We start from the raw sequence: 18,208 nt of genomic DNA on the forward strand, positions 1-18,208 counted from the left end.
GATAAACATAGTATAGACACCTCCTATGGTGATTAAATGGCACTCAAACAGCTCTGTGTTTCTGGACTCCATTCATTCTCTCAGCTATAGTGATCCACACAGCCTGGACGACCTGTGATGTCAGTGTGTTACTGCCTACAGTCTTGGTTCCTGCTTTGTTTAACAGTGTGATGATCCAGCTATTCAATTTCTTCCTCTCAACTCCAAAGGCTCTACTCTATGCATCTAATTACGTAGTAAGATTCTGCTGTGGTGGTGACCACTGCCACATTTTTACCATGTGTAGCCCAAGCTCTGCATCACACAATCGCATTCAGTAACAACCAAGCTGGTCCTCAAAAGACAGGCAAATAATCTAGTCTGGATGATAACATTATGCTTTATGTTAAAATTTAAACTTTGTGCTAATGAAGTTTCTGGGGAAAAGAAGATGGCCCCAGTATACACCAGCTGGATTGCATTTTTAGGCTGGCCTGGACAATTTTCACTTCCTGGGATTCCAATGAACCAATTTTATTCTTACAGAGCTTTGAACTAAACTACTGTATTCACTGGTCTCATAAAAGTTTGATATCTGATTCATCTACTACCTCTCTTATTTTTATAGAAATAGTACTAAAAAATGGAGAGCAGTGTTTCATATTTGTATTTTATTACAGAAAAACCTCTAAAATGTCACCTCTATGGAGCTGCAAATGATACTAATTTCTCTTCTCACAGTTTAGAAGAGATGTAGCTTTTTGCTTTCACCTAACATTTTCTCAATTCCAGAAGATTTTAACTCTACCTCTTTGGTAAGGATTTTTTTTTTTAAATTCCTTTAGTTTTCTATCAATGTTGGCAAAGTTTCTTAATTCTGGAAAAATACTAGTCATTTATACTGTGACACTATTTTCTAAAGCATTTTTAAAATCTAATAAGCTTTTACCCTAATGTTTTAGTTTTTTCGAAAATAAGGCAAAATTGAGAGATTTTACAGTGACTGCCTGCATATGATTAACTTTCACTGAACTTATCTCTTTCACATACCTATCCATTCCTTTATCCATTCATGAACCACTTTATTTTGCAGAAGTTGCAAGTAAATTAATTGCAGATATCACTAATTTTTCCTCTAAATATTTTCAAAAAGAGCATTACTAGAATTCAGTATTTATTTACAATTTTTTGATGTAAAATTTACACACAATGAAACACATATTTCATAAACAGTTCATTCACTGATATTTGACATAGCCTACTGCTGTGTAACCCAAAATCTCTATCAAGATTCACAGACCTGTACCCCTGGGGATAAAAATACATTATATGTTTATTAAAAAAAAAAAAATTTGGAAGGGGAGGCGAACCATAAGAGACTATGGACTCTGAAAAACAACCTGAGGGTTTTGAAGAGTCAGGGGTGGGAGGTTGGGGGAACAGGTGGTGGGTAATGGGGAGGGCACGTTTTGCATGGAGCACTGGGTGTTGTGCAAAAAGAATGAATACTGTTACGCTGAAAAAATAAATAAAATGGGGGAAAAAAAAGAATGAATACTGTTATGCTGAAAAAATAAATAAAATGGAAAAAATAATAAATAAATAAAAATTTTAAAAAAATTAAAAATTAAAAAAAAAAAAGATATACATAAACTTCATTCCCAGACAATTCTCTCTGATCCTCCTTTCCAATCAATACCCCCTATACTACCCTCAGGGTCAATCTCAACTCTGATTTTCCCCCCATTTTGTATTTTACTAGCTAGTTATCTATATCCTTAATGAGATTTAAGGAACTTTGAAACAGAACTACAAGAATAAGAGAATGGTCCAGAATGACTGAGTAAAGAGCTCTGAAGATCTGCTTCTTCATAAAAGCAAAAAGAACACTAACAAAAACGGTCAAAACCAACTTTCTCAAAACTCTGAGAATTACTAAAAGCTTATAACTATCTAAGAGACATTCATTAAAAAAGAAAGATAGAAAGAAACATCTGAAACTCAGTTTTAAAAAGTGAGCTTTGTGTCACTTTCATTTGCCCTAATCCCACTCTTCTCTTTTTAGTGGTTTAGAAAACCAATAGTCTTGTGACAATGGTAGCTATGGAAACCAGCATCCCAGAAGCAATTAGGGTAATATGAACAGATTTGGAGATCTACAAAAACCTTGCCCCTCCCCACCAAAAATGTCTATTTGACTATTTGGCAGCTTTCTGAAAGCTCCATTAACAGGGTTTGCCTTAATTTGACATGACTGTAGAAGCTCACTCAGTGGAAAAAGACACAAGCCCAAAGCATTCATAGCAAATGATCATGGCTAACTGTTTAATATTGAAGCTGTTGGCTTTTAGGCTACGAAGAGGCTGGTCAAAATCTTAAAATGAAACACTGAGCAATGAAATGTCATATTCCTCTGATATATTCCTGGGAATCTAGAAGCTCATGAAAAGCATGCCCAGTAATTACTTGACAGGAGAAGGCCCTAATCTCGTAGTTCTGTCTGACCCTGAAGTTCTGCTCCAGCAATTAAAGGCTAAAGCAGAATTGTAAACTACCTGTCAGACCACTGAACACATACCCCAATACACACATGAAACTTCTCAACCAAGGCTGGGAGAATTATTGGTTCAAATCATTTAAGGAAATCTCCATCCAGTCGTTAACTAATAACTGAACTAACTACAGACTTCAGTGACCTCACATGACAGAGTTCACAGAATTAGTCCAACTAAGTAGTTACATTACAGCAACTCAATTAATCAGTAATTGTATTAAATATAAATAGACTAAATACTCCAACTTAATGGCAGAAATTGAAAAAGAGCATTTTTTAAAAACAATCCAGCAATATACAGTAAATCCTTGAACAAGATGGGTTTAAAATACACAGATACACTTATACACAGATTGTTTGCTTGTTTATTTTTTGATAAATACAGTTCCATACTATAAATGTTTTTCCTCTTCCTTATGATTTTCTTAGCAACATCTTCTTTTCTTTATTTTATTTTATTGTAAGAATACAGTATAAAATACATGTTAATCAACTATTATGTTATTGGGAAGACTTCCAGTCTATATTAGGCTATTCATAAAGTTTGGGGGAGTCAAACGTTAAATTTTTGACTGTGTGGAGGCTGGGCAACCCTGGCCGCAACATTGTTTAAGGGTCAAGCATACTATCAAACAAGAGACACACTTGAAATTAAAGTCACAAATAGGTTGAAAGTACAAACATTTTAAAAGATATACTGTTCGAATAGTACCCAAAACAGCTGTAGTGGCTATGGTATCATTCACAAAATAGACTTTAAAATAAAAATTTTCAATAAACACAAAGAAGGATATTTTAAAATAAAAAAGGCCAATTCATTGAGAAGGCACATTAAAATTATAAGCATATGTACATAAAAAACAGAATCCCAAAATATATAAAACAAAAAGTAACAGAATTTAAGGTAGAAATGGACAATTCAACAAAAATAGTTGCAGACTTTAATCCCCAACTTTTAGTAATGCATGGAACAAAAACAAAATTAATAGGGTAATGGAAAACTTGAATAATACTATGAAACAACTAGCTGTAACAGAAAAGTATAAAACATTCTACCTAATAATAGCAGATTACATACACATTCTTCTCAAGTATACATAAATCATTCTTTAATTTGGCCATTTATTAACCATAAGACAAAATTCAGTAAATTCAACTAAAATTATACAAAGAATTCTCTCTGGCATATGGGATAAAATCAAGAATCAATAAACAGAAAAAAACAGAAATTTAAAAATAGGTGGAAATTAAATAATTCAACTCTAGATAATGAATGGTTCCAAAAGGAAATAACACAAGAAATTTGAAAATACATAGAAATGAATGAAAATGAAAACAAAACATAACAAAATATACTGAATGTAGCCAAGGCAGTGTTTTAGAAGGAAGTTTATGTTATAGCTATATTAAAAAAATGAAGTAATATCAAACCAATAGCCTAAATTTTCATCTAAAGAATCCAGATAAAAATAGAGGGGAACTTCTTCAACTTGATAAAAGTCTATCTGCAAATAACCTACAACAAATATTATACTTAATGGTGAGAAATTAAAAGCTTTCCCATTGAGATCAGGTATAAGGCAAGGATGTCCCCTTTCACCACTTCTTTTCAACATCAGTTGGAAGTACTTGCTCATGTAATAAGACAAGGAAAAGAGGTATATACAGATTGGGAGAGAAGGCATAAAACGGTCTTTTTTTGCACAGATAATATGATTAGGTAGAAACCGCCACCCCCCCAAAAAAAACCTGCTGGAATAAATGTGATTACAATGAGTTTGTGAGATAAAAGGTTAATATATAAAAATCAATTATTTTCCTATATATCAACAATGAAGAAGTAGAACTGGAAATTAAAAACACAATACAATTTATATTAGCGCCCCCCCTAATTAAATGTTTAGGTCTAAATCTAACAGAAAATGTACAAGATCTACATAGAAAACTACAAAACTCTGATGAATGAAATTAAAGAACTAAATAAGTGGAGGGAGAATAAATTCAAGGGTAGGGAGATAGTATTGTCATGCCACCATTTATCCCCAAATTCATCTATAGAGTCAATGCAATAACAAAATTCCAGCAAGTTATTTTATGGATATTAACAAATTTATTCTGAAGTTTATGTAGAATAACAAAATACCCAGAATAATCAAAACAATATTGAAGGAGAAAAAATGAAGCTGGAGAACTGATGTTACCTAACTTAAATACTTACTATTAAGCTGCAGTAATCATGGTGGTGTGGTATTGGTGAAAGAACAGACAATAGATCAATGGAAAAGAACAGAGTCCAGGAATAAACTCACAAAAATACAGTCAATTTATCTTTGACAAAGTAACAAAAGTATTACATACAAAGGAACAAATATAGTCTCTTGCATAAATGGTGCTGAAACAATTAGACATCCACACACACAAAAATGAACCTAGACACAGATCTTACACATTACAAGAAATAATTCAAAATGGATCACAGAACTAAATGTAAAACACAAAACTACTAAACTCCTAGATGAAACCTAGATGGCCCTGTGTAAGGGGATGTCTTTACAGATGTAAGACCAAAGACACAGTCATGAAAGAAATAACTGATAAGCTGCAGTTTGTTAAAATTAAAAACTGCTCCATGAAAGATAACATCAAGAGAATTAGAAGACAAGTCACAGACTGGGAGAAAATATTTACAAAACACACACACATACACACACACAAAAACAAAACAAAACAAAACAACAACAAAAAAACCTGAACAACAAAACACACACCTGAAGAACAGCTATCCAATGTACACAAAGAACACTTAAAACTTAACAATAAAAAATAAACAACCTAGTTAAAAATGTGTCCAAGACTTTAACAGACACATAATCATAGAATATATGTAGATGGCAAGTAAGCACACCAAAAATATCTCATGTCATCAGGAAAAGACAAATTAAAACAATGAGATGCAACTACACATACACCTATCAGAATGGCTAAAATTCAGAACACTGACAACACCAAAAACTAGTGAATACAGGTAGAAATTTTTGCCAGAGAAATTAGACAAGAAAAATAAGTTGTATGCCTTCAGATTGGAAAGAAAAAATCAAAACTATCTTTATTCAGATGATATGATCTTGTACATAGAAAATTCCAAGGGGGAAAAATAAAGAAAATTCCAAGGAATCCAAAACATACTCTTAAAACTAAGAAAGTTTAACAAGATTGCAAGACACAAAATCAATGTACAAAAGTCCTTTGTATTTTCATATACTAGGAATAAAGAGTCCAAAAATGAAATTAAGAAAATAATTCATCTTACATGGATCATCATAAAGATGAAAATATGCAGGAATACATTAACAAAAGAAGTTCAAGGCTTATACACAAAAAAGTCACAAAACATTACTGAAAAAAAAAAATTAAAGAAGGCCTAGATATAAAAACAAGCAAGTGCCTGCTCATGGATTGGAAGATTTATTATGATAGGAAAACTCTCCAAATTGACTTACAAATTCAATGCATTCCCTTTCAAATCCCAGCTACCACTTTTTTGCATAAACTGACAAGCTGATTCTAAAAATTATATGAAAATGCAAGGAAATCTAAGTAACCAAAACAATCTTGAAAAATAAAGTTGAAGGACTTAACACTGTCCATTTTTTGTATCAGCATCATTATAACTTTGGAATCCAGCAAAACCAGCATAGATATTTATTTCTAGGATCTAAAATTCTTAACTTTTTAATCCCTAGTCAATCACATTCCCTACTCTAATGCAAATGTATATGCTTGTATGTTTTTGCCAGAGATATGTTAACATATATACATTTATAAAATTACATGTCAATTATTTGGTGATTTAGTTTACATTACAATTGGAAATGAAGAGGACCTGCTCACTTATCTCTCACTTTTTCTTCCATGTTGGCTAACCATAATTACGAAATATTCCAACTACTTTTATATGAGACCTTGGAAGATATATAAATATGATTTAATGCTATAAATCTTTAAAATATTCCTCTGAATGTTTACAAATTATAATTTGTAAATTATATAATTTATAATTATATAATTTTATATTTATAATTATATACTATATAATTGTATATAATTATATACTTATAATTATATACAATTATATATATACAATTATATATTGTATATATAGCTTATAGGATATATATATCTTAGGATTTGCAAATAGCATTACTTTATTTGATATAAATATGGGTTTATTAATGAAATGATGACCCAATAATATAATTAAGCCAACATATAATAATAGTTCTATATTTTGTAGAGTGTATCTTCATTGTTTTCTTTTAGGAATAAACTTTGTTGGTCATATAATTATTTGTAATTTATCAGTCTAAGCAAAGAAATGCAAAGTAATTCATCTTTATATTAATGAAATTTTATATACTGAAAGATAATTAGAATTCTGGAGATACCAGAGATATTGATATTGTCTAGCCAAAACCTTTATTTCTAGTGACAAGGTCAGTCAGATATTTCCAGTTTAGTGTTCTATACTTTATGTAATGAACAGACACACGCATGACAATTAATAATTAATCCTGTAGGACTAATGTGCAAATGAAGTACACCTTTTTACAAAATTTTCCCTCTTCCCACCCATTCTTTCCCTCCCTCTCTCTTTCTGGCTTACTCTTTCTCCCAGCTTTAGTTTTATATGATTTTCTCTTCTTATTTGTTGATAGTGATTCTAAATTTGAAGCAAACTTAGTGCTCAAAAACATCATATATTATTTAAGGAAAAATGTGTGTTAAACACATTCCTGTAGATATAGTCTCCAGGGAGACCCTTTGGAAAATTTTGCTTAGTGGTTAAGCCTAGACAATATATTCTTAGATGCATCTATATTTCCTTACCTATCTCATACATAATTAACTGCTAGTACCTGGTTTGTGTTCTACTGTCATTAACTATTTGAGAATTCACATAGAACCAAAGTTTATATTCTATAACCTTTTAAGCATGTCAATGAAATTAGATATTATGACTGACAGACTAACTTGGTGGCGTTTTTTTTTTCTCCTAATAAAATTAATCATTGCCTCTAGGAGTAAGTCAAACTTTGAATTTGATTTGACCATGCAGATTTTACAACTTACTTGAACTATTTTGCTGCTGGCACAGAATCTGTCAGCCACTGCTCTAAAGTTTGCATTTGGCATCTTTTGAACCATGAAGACAAACATGATAATAAAAGGATATGACTAAGAAGCTAAACAGCTTTGCATTAGTGTTTCTCACATCAATGGAGTTTAGCAGATTCTGCATAATTTTCCCTGGGGTTAGAGCTAAGTTAGGACTATTCCTTTTGAAGTTAAAGATAAAGGTCATCATTTCATGGACAGGAACACATGAAAGGACAAATTACAAGATATTAGTAGGGTTGAGAATGGCATAGGACCTCAAGGTGTTTTGTTGAAAAAAAAATTGGAAAACATACTCAGTAACTGTACATACATCATCTTTTCTCACATTCTTCTATAGACTCATGCGTCCCAAAGAACAGTTTTAGTTGGATTGGCTATGAAACCATATTATTTTGCTTCAGTCATTTAATGGATCCAACCATATGGTTAAAAAGGTAGGGAAGTTATATGAGAAACACAATAAGAGATCTGGGTTAGAATCCATAGGAAGTGTGTGTGTGTGTGTGTGTGTGTGTGTGTGTGTGTGAGCGTGCACGCATGCACGTGTGCACATGTATACGTGTGTATTCACAGATTTATTGTAAAGAATTGGCTCATGTGATTATGGAAGCTAGAAAGTCCAAGATTGGTAGGCAGCAAGCTGGAGAATCAAGAGAATCAAGAGAGCTGATGGTACATGTTGCTTTCCAAAAGCTGACAGACTCAATACTTAATAAGAACCAATATTTCAGTTCAATCTAAAGGCCAGAATAATGTCTCAGCTTATACAGCTAGGCAAGTGGAGTTCCCTCTTATTTATTGTTAGCTTTTCTGTTTTATTCAGAGCTTCAACTGATAGGATGAGGCCCACCCACATTTAGGTGGGCAATCTGTCTTATTCAGTCTATAAATTTAAATGCTGGGGCGCCTGGGTGGCTCAGTGGGTTAAAGCCTCTGCCTTTGGCTCAGGTCATGATCCCTGGGTCCTGGGATCAAGCCCCACATCTCTGCTCAGCAGGGAGCCTGCTTCCTCCTCTCTCTCTCTCTGCCTGCTCTCTGCCTACTTGTGATCTGTATCTGTCAAATAAATAAATAAAATCTTTTTTAAAAAAATTAAATGTTAATCTCATCTAGAAATTCTCTCATAAACACACCCAGAATAATACTGGGCAAAATTCTGGGCACCCTGTGGCCCAGTCAAGCTTATATATAAAATTAATGACCACATAGACAAAATAGGAGTTGATCATTAAAAGGAGAATAATCAACCTTCAATCACAATAATTTCATGTAAAATTCAGAAAAGTGTATTTTGGTACTGCTCAATGAAAGGTCATTCTTTAGTCATCCCGTCTCTTCTCAAATACATCATACTCCTGCAGCTGCTATATATAGGATTATACCATCCATAGACTTATGAATACCTTAAAGCAGAGCCTCTTTGTTTCATTCTTGAGTGTTCAATACAAAGCCTAGAACTTGTTATCCATTTAATGAATATCTGTTGAATGAATTAGATGACCAATATTACCTACAATTTAATAACTCATATTACGTATCATTTTAGACTTGTCACAGCATTTTTACATGCTTTATCTCACCAGAGCATTATGATCGCAATTCCATCAATAAAAAATAAAGTTCAGAGATAATACTGACTCACAACCAGAAGTCAGAAAAACAAGCACTTGAACCAGAGCCTCCAAATCCAATCTATACAGCACAGCAAAAGTGAGGAAATGATTAGGAAATGATGAAAAAAAATGGCATATACTGGTCACCTTTTATAAGTTAATATAATTATAGGTAGTGTTTAAGACTATAAGAAAAAATTGGGGAGATTCAACATATATTACCTTGTTTAATAGTGGCAATAACCAAATGAGAGGGATTATCACTATGTTATCCATACAGAAACTGAAGATTTAGAAGCTATATAAACCACACAAAGTTATATAAGTAGTAGTGATTAGAACCAAGTTTTCTGCTATGGTCAGGCTAATTCCTAATGTCTATGCTAACTAACCACTCATATACAATCATTTATTCTTTAAAATATTCCCACAAAATATTTGCAACAACATTTCACAAGTAAAGAATGGAATCTCAGAAAGTTCCATTTACTTATCTAGGCCACAAAGACAATCAGCAGAGTGCAAATATTTAAAGTCAAGTCCAAACCTATCTTCTTTTTCCATTGATCTCAGCCTCCGCTGCATTTCAAGCCCTCTGATGTATGAGACAGGTACTGGGCCTGCACTCACAAGCATGTACTTTAACAAATAGAAAAGGTTACAGAAATTTAGTCACTGGTCTCTGTATTAACTTCTAATTTGGAGCCATTAAAGAAACCAAAATTTCCCTATGGGTTGCACATCAAACCAAAAAAAGAAAACTCCAACTTATATTAATATAAATGACAGAAATATAACACTTAGCAAGATGAGTAAACAAGGAAATATGACAATAAATGAAGAAAAGGATCTGCACTATGAACAATGAATAGATACTTCATCTACAATTTTTGGCAAATACTTCCACCAAGTCCTCAAAGAGGATATTATTATGATCACATTGGCATATTCCAGTAGTTTCTTTTTTTAATATATGAAAAGACAGGTAGTTTGAGACAGATTATATAGACATGGAAATACAACTATATATGACTCACATGCATTTGAGGTAGCTATTTAGAATTCTTCATATAGTTTATTCTGTAAAGAGATTTTAGTGTAAACCTTCCCTATGTTATTATCATAACCCTAATTTAGAGAACCCCATCAGATGTTCTGAAAAACCACTTTAGTACAACAGACTTTTGAATGTAAGAATTCAGTTAGGCAGGTGAGCTATATGGTAATTGTTTTGTATTCTGCCTTCAAATTATGAAGAGCTAAATAGATTAAATTGATCCACAACTTTAAGGACAGTGTACTAAGAAATAAACCATGACGTTTTGCCAAATATCCAAAAGAGAAGAAAAAAAAATCTAGTTTGGGAAGAAAAGGTCTAATTTCAGTTTGAACCCACTGACTTTGAAGATGACCAGGTTGGGCTACTCTCCAAACTGTTTAAGATAAATGAGATCTCAGGGGATGCCTGGGTGGCTCAGTCAGTTAAGCAGCTGCCTTTGGCTCAAGATGTGATCCCAGGGTCCTGGGATTGATTCCCGCATCGGGCTCCCTGCTTAGCAGGGAGCCTGCTTCTCTCTCTCCCTCTGCCTGCCACTCTGCTTGCTTGTGCTCTCTCTCTCTGTTTTAATAAATAAATAAATAAATAAATAAAATCATATTAAAAAAAAAAAAGAGTTATCTCAGTAAATAAATGCAGACCAGAGATGAGGACTTGGAAGTCAGATACTTCAAATTAATTATGCACATTTTAAAAATGATTGTAATTTTATCCAGGAATAGAACAAAATGACAACAAAATCCAGAATGTTGAAGTGTTCCTGCCATTTGTGTTTGAAAGAAAGAATGGAGACAAACAGATGCAGTTCTGAAAGAAGAAAGAGAAGTCCCACTACCACCATAAAAGATTTATGAAAGAATACTTCAGAAAGTTGGCAGACACTGAAATATGTTGAAAAAAGGCTGGAAGAAAAGGTGACATGGAAAACCTGGATTTGATTATTGGGAATTTTTTGGTAGCCTCTTTCAAAGCAACCTCAACACTGGGTGGGACATTAATCAAGCAAAAAGTTATAAACAGAAAATGGCTGATGAGGATCAGATACTGATCTGATCAAACTTCCGCTTTTCAAATTTTAATGAGTATATAATCATGACTTTAAAATGTAGATCTTAACTTAGTGAATCTGAAATGTAGACTGAAATTATGCATTTTTAAAAGCCTGTAGGTAATACCACTGCAGTTGGCTCATGAAACAAACTTATGTAATGAGACTGTAAAGTGCTCAGGTTGATTTAGTAACAAACAAATAATAGAGTATGCTTATTATTCAAGAGATGGACGGGATGGAAGGAAGATGGAATGCTTTGAGCTCAACTGAAAAAAGGTCAAGCTAAGCAGAAATAAAAAATGAAGCAAGGATGCATTTTTGGTAAATCTTCCTCTTGATAATACTTAATTATCAAGTGTTTTTACAGGTGTGGGTTGGAAAAGATTAACCAAAAATATCGGGTAATAGTATTGTACTGCTAGACAATAGGTTTTGCTTGTTCAATACTGATATAGATGGATCATGGAAAAGGATAAGCTTTCACTTTGACTGAGTAAAGCAACACTGTGAAAAGCAGTTGAGGCTTTTAGAGATACAAAAGCAACCTGTGTGTGTGTGTGTGTGTGTGTGCATATATATTCCAAAGCTCAGTTTTCATTTTCCCCCTACATTCGAAGATGTTCTTTCTCCCCCTTTTATATAAAGCATATATAGCTTATAAAACAGTAACAGAAAATACAAAAAGAGCTAAGTAAAATGTATATTACTTATAATAATTATGATATTTGAATAAAGTTTCAGTACTTTTGTTTCCCACTCATCAATAAATAGAGAACAGATATCTTAATTAGCAGTTTGTTAGAAATCACTTCATGTGTCATAGTGCACTGTTTCCCTGGTTGGAGGCACTTCTGGTAGAGAACTCAATCTCTAACGAGGCTATTCTTTTCTAATTCTGATAAATTAAAAAGTAATAAAAGATATACATTTAATAGAGTGTTCATTTAAACAAAGAACATATAAGTGAGTTCAAAGATGATATAAAATTAAACATGCTTTTGCATATTTTTATCTATTTATTTTTAAACGTCTGGATGCTAGCCAAGAATATCTTAAAAAATCATGTCAAATTAATTGTTTCCCTGGAGGAGAGCACATAGATAAGTTGACAAAACCAATATTTATAAACACTGATTGTCTGAAAATGTTTCCTGGTTTAACTTTCAGTAAGGTATCAACATGAATACAAGTTCTTCATGAACTAATCCTGGAAGAGAAACATCCTCATCAAAATTAGGAACTAGGAAATAATAGCATACACCTAAAATAATGTGGATTAATATCCATTAGATACAGTACAGAAGGAACAAGATAGAAAGAAGATAGCAAGGCCACACTCAAAGTTACTCTTCCAGAAAAAGGAGAATTATAAGGAGAGTAAGCAGAGAAGAGGGAAAAGGGCAGGCTAGGTGTAGTTGAGGAAAGGACAACGACTAGTTGGCAGTGACAATCAGAGGTTTTCCAAAGCAGCTTTTCTAGGAGCACAGGGCAAAAACAAGTCACAGAAAACTGAAAGTTAGAAAGTGGCAGGCCAATCTCCTGGAAGTCAATTTGAATATAACAATCCTACCACTAAAAAAAAAAAAAGAAAAAAGAAAGAAACAGAAAAAAAGTACAATGAACACTTCATTTAAAAAGTATTTAAAAAGTATGAAGAAGTTGGGGGTCAAGATGGCGGAGAAGTAGCAGGCTGAGACTACACCAGGTAGCAGGAGATCAGCTCGATAGCTTATCTAAACATTGCAAACACCTACAAATCCAACCGGAGATCGAAGAGAAGAAGAACAGCAATTCTAGAAACAGAAAATCAACCACTTTCTGAAAGGTAGGACTGGCGGAGAAGTGAATCTAAAATGACGGGAAGATAGAACGTGGGGGGAGAGGCTGGCTCCTGGCAAGCGGTGGAGCAACGGAGAACAAAATCAGGACTTTTAAAAAAGTCTGTTCCACTGAGGGACATTGCTCCAGAGGCTAAACTGGGGTGAAGCCCATGCGGGGTCAGCGTGGGTACCAGGTCCCGCAGGGTCACAGAAGGATCGGGGGTGTCGGAGTGTCGCAGAGCTCGCAGGTATTAGAACGGAGAAGCTGGCTACAGAGACAGAGCTGAGGACTGAACTCTCAGCTCGGGGTTACCTTGAACTGGTCGCGGGCTGGGTGAGCTCGGAGCGTGGCTGGAGGCTGGGGATACGGGAGTGATTGGGTGCTGTCCTCTGGGGGCACACTGAGGAGTGGGGCCCCGAGCTTTCGGCTCCTCCAGGCCAGAGACTAGGAGGCCGCCATTTTCATTCCCGTCCTCCGGATATAAATAATATAATTTAAATAATAATTTAATAATAATAATAATAATAATTTAATTTAATAATAATAATTTAAATATAATATAATTTTTTTCTTTCTTTTTATATTTTTTCGTTATTTGTTTTATTTTTTTAATTTTTTTCTTTTTTTTTTCTGAACCTCTTTTTATCCCCTTTCTCCCCCCCCCAAAATTTGGGGTCTCTACTGATTTGGTTACAGTGCATTTTTCTGGGGTCTTGGCCACCCTTTTAGTATTTTATTTGATCCTTCATATCCTCTTATCTGGACAAAATGACAAGGCGGAAAAAATCACCACAAACAAAAGAACAAGAGACAGTACCGAAGGTTAGGGACCTAATCAACACAGACATTGGTAATATGTCAGATCAAGAGTTCAGAATGACGATTCTGAACGTTCTAGCCGGGCTCAAAAAAGGCATGGAAGATATTAGAGAAACCATCTCTGGAGATATAAAAGCCCTTTCTGGAGAATTTAAAGAACTAAAATCTAACCAAGTTGAAATCAAAAAAGTTATTAATGAGGTCCAATAAAAAATGGAGGCTCTCACTGCTAGGATAAATGAGGTAGAAGAAAGCATTAGTGATCTAGAAGACCAAATGACTGAGAATAAAGAAGCCGAGCAAAAGAGGGACAAACAGCTATTGGACCACGAGGGGAGAATTCGAGAGATAAGTGACAAAATAAGAAGAAACAACATTAGAATAATTGGGATTCCAGAAGAAGAAGAAAGAGAGAGGGGAGCAGAAGGTCTATTGGAGAGAATTATTGGAGAGAATTTCCCTAATATGGAAAGGGAACAAGCATCAAAATCCAGGAGATGCAGAGAACCCCCCTCAAAGTCAACAAGAATAGGTCCACACCCCATCACATAATAGTAAAATTTACAAGTCTTAGTGACAAAGAGAAAATCCTGAAAGCAGCCCGAGAAAAGAAGTCTGTAACATACAATGGTAAAAATATTAGATTGGCAGCAGACTTATCCACAGAGACCTGGCAGGCCAGAAAGAGCTGGCATGATATATTCAGAGCACTAAACGAGAAAAACATGCAGCCAAGAATACTCTATCCAGCTAGGCTATCATTGAAAATAGAAGGAGAGATCAAAATCTTCCAGGACAAACAAAAACTGAAAGAATCTGCAAACACCAAACCAGGTCTCCAGGAAATATTGAAAGGGGTCCTCTAAGCAAAGAGAGAGCCTAAAAGTAGTAGATCAGAAAGGTACAGAGACAATATACAGTAACAGTCACCTTACAGACTAATAATGGCACTAAATTCATATCTCTCAATAGTTACCCTGAATGTTAATGGGCTAAAAGCCCCAATCAAAAGACACAGGGTATCAGAATGGATAAAAAAACAAAACCCATCAGTATGTTGCCTACAAGAAACTCATTTTAGACGTGAAGACACCTCCAGATTTAAAGTGAGGGGGTGGAAAACAATTTACCATGCTAATGGGCATCAGAAGAAAGCTGGGGTGGCAATCCTTATATCAGATCAATTGGATTTTAAGCCAAAGACTATAATAAGAGATGAGGAAGGACACTATATCCTACTCAAAGGGTCTGTCCAACAAGAAGATCTAACAATTTTAAATATCTATGCCCCTAATGTGGGAGCAGCCAACTATATCAACCAATTAATAACAAAATCAAAGAAACACATCAATAATAATACAATAATAGTAGGGGACTTGAACACTCCCCTCACCGAAATGGACAGATCATCCAAGCAAAAGATCAACGAGGAAATAAAGGCCTTAAATGACACACTGGACCAGATGGACATCACAGATATATTCAGAACATTTCATCCCAAAGCAACAGAATACACATACTTCTCTAGTGCACATGGAACCTTCTCCAGAATAGATCACATCCTGGGTCACAAATCAGGTCTCAACCAGTATCAAAAGATTGGGATCATTCCCTGCATATTTTCAGACCACAATGCTCTGAAGCTAGAACTCAATCACAAGAGGAAAGCTGGAAAGAACCCAAATACATGGAGACTAAAGAGCATCCTTCTAAAGAATGAATGGGTCAATCAGGAAATTAAAGAAGAATTGAAAAAATTCATGGAAACAAATGATAATGAAAACACAACAGTTCAAAATCTGTGGGACACAGCAAAGGCAGTCCTGAGAGGAAAATATATAGCGGTACAAGCCTTTCTCAAGAAACAAGAAAGGTCTCAAGTACACAACCTAACCCTACACGTAAAGGAGCTGGAGAAAGAACAAGAAAGAAACCCTAAACCCAGCAGGAGAAGAGAAATCATAAAGATCAGAGCAGAAATCAATGAAATAGAAACCAAAAAAACAATAGAAAAAATCAATGAAACTAGGAGCTGGTTCTTTGAAAGAATCAATAAAATTGATAAACCCCTGGCCAGACTCATCAAAAAGAAAAGAGAAAGGACCCAAATCAATAAAATCATGAATGAAAGAGGAGAGATCACAACTAACACCAAAGAAATACAGACAATTATAAGAACATACTATGAGCAACTCTACGCCAACAAATTGGACAATCTGGAAGAAATGGATGCATTCCTAGAGACATATAAACTACCACAACTGAACCAGGAAGAAATAGAAAACCTGAACAGGCCCATAACCAGTAAAGAGATTGAAACAGTCATCAAACATCTCCGAACAAACAAAAGCCCAGGGCCAGACGGCTTCCCAGGGGAATTCTACCAAACATTTAAAGAAGAACTAATTCTTATTCTCCTGAAACTGTTCCAAAAAATAGAAATGGAAGGAAAACTTCCAAACTCATTTTATGAGGCCAGCATCACCTTGATCCCAAAACCAGACAAGGATCCCACCAAAAAAGAGAACTACAGACCAATATCCTTGATGAACACAGACGCAAAAATTCTCGCCAAAATACTAGCCAGTAGGATTCAACAGTATATTAAAAGGATTATTCACCACGATCAAGTGGGATTTATTTCAGGGCTGCAGGGTTGGTTCAACATCCGCAAATCAATCAATGTGATACAACACATTAATAAAAGAAAGAACAAGAACCATATGATACTCTCAATAGATGCTGAAAAAGCATTTGACAAAGTACAGCATCCCTTCCTGATCGAAACTCTTCAAAGTGTAGGGATAGAGGGCACATACCTCAATATTATCAAAGCCATCTATGAAAATCCCACCGCAAATGTCATTCTCAATGGAGAAAAACTGAAAGCTTTTCTGCTAAGGTCAGGAACACGGCAGGGATGTCCATTATCACCACTGCTATTCAACATAGTACTAGAAGTCCTAGCCTCAGCAATCAGACAACAAAAAGAAATTAAAGGCATCCAAATTGGTAAAGAAGAAGTCAAACTATCACTCTTTGCAGATGATATGATACTATATGTGGAAAACCCAAAAGACTCCACCCCAAAACTGCTAGAACTTGTACAGGAATTCAGTAAAGTGTCAGGATATAAAATCAATGCACAGAAATCAGTTGCATTTCTGTACACCAACAACAAGACAGAAGAAAGAGAAATTAAGGAGTCAGTCCCATTTACAATTGCACCCAAAACTATAAGATACCTAGGAATAAACCTAACCAAAGAGGCTAAGAATCTATACACAGAAAATTATAAAGTACTCATGAAAGAAATTGAGGAAGACACAAAGAAATGGAAAAATGTTCCATGCTCCTGGATTGGAAGAATAAATATTGTGAAAATGTCCATGCTACCTAAAGCAATCTACACATTTAATGCAATCCCTATCAAAATACCATCCATTTTTTTCAAAGAAATGGAACAAATAATCCTAAAATTTATATGGAACCAGAAAAGACCTTGAATAGACAAAGGAATATTGAAAAAGAAAGCCAAAGTTGGTGGCATCACAATTCTGGACTTCAAGCTCTATTACAAAGCTGTCATCATCAAGACAACATGGTACTGGCACAAAAACAGACACATAGATCAGTGGAACAGAATAGAGAGCCCAGAAATGGACCCTCAACTCTATGGTCAACTCATCTTCGACAAAGCAGGAAAGAATGTCCAATGGAAAAAAGACAGCCTCTTCAATAAATGGTGCTGGGAAAATTGGACAGCCACATGCAGAAAATTGAAATTGGACCACTTCCTTACACCACACACGAAAATAGACTCCAAATGGATGAAGGACCTCAAAGTGAGAAAGGAATCCATCAAAATCCTTGAGGGGAATGCAGGCAGCAACCTCTTCGACCTCAGCCGTAGCAACATCTTCCTAGGAACAACGGGAAAGGCAAGGGAAGCAAGGGCAAAAATGAACTATTGGGATTTCATCAAGATCAAAAGCTTTTGCACAGCAAAGGAAACAGTTAACAAAACCAAAAGACAACTGACAGAATGGGAGAAGATATTTGCAAACGACATATCAGATAAAGGGCTAGTATCCAAAATCTATAAGGAACTTAGCAAACTCAACACCCAAAGAACA

The sequence above is a fragment of the Meles meles genome, chromosome 4 (assembly GCF_922984935.1).
Source record: "Meles meles chromosome 4, mMelMel3.1 paternal haplotype, whole genome shotgun sequence".
NCBI lineage: Eukaryota > Metazoa > Chordata > Mammalia > Carnivora > Mustelidae > Meles > Meles meles.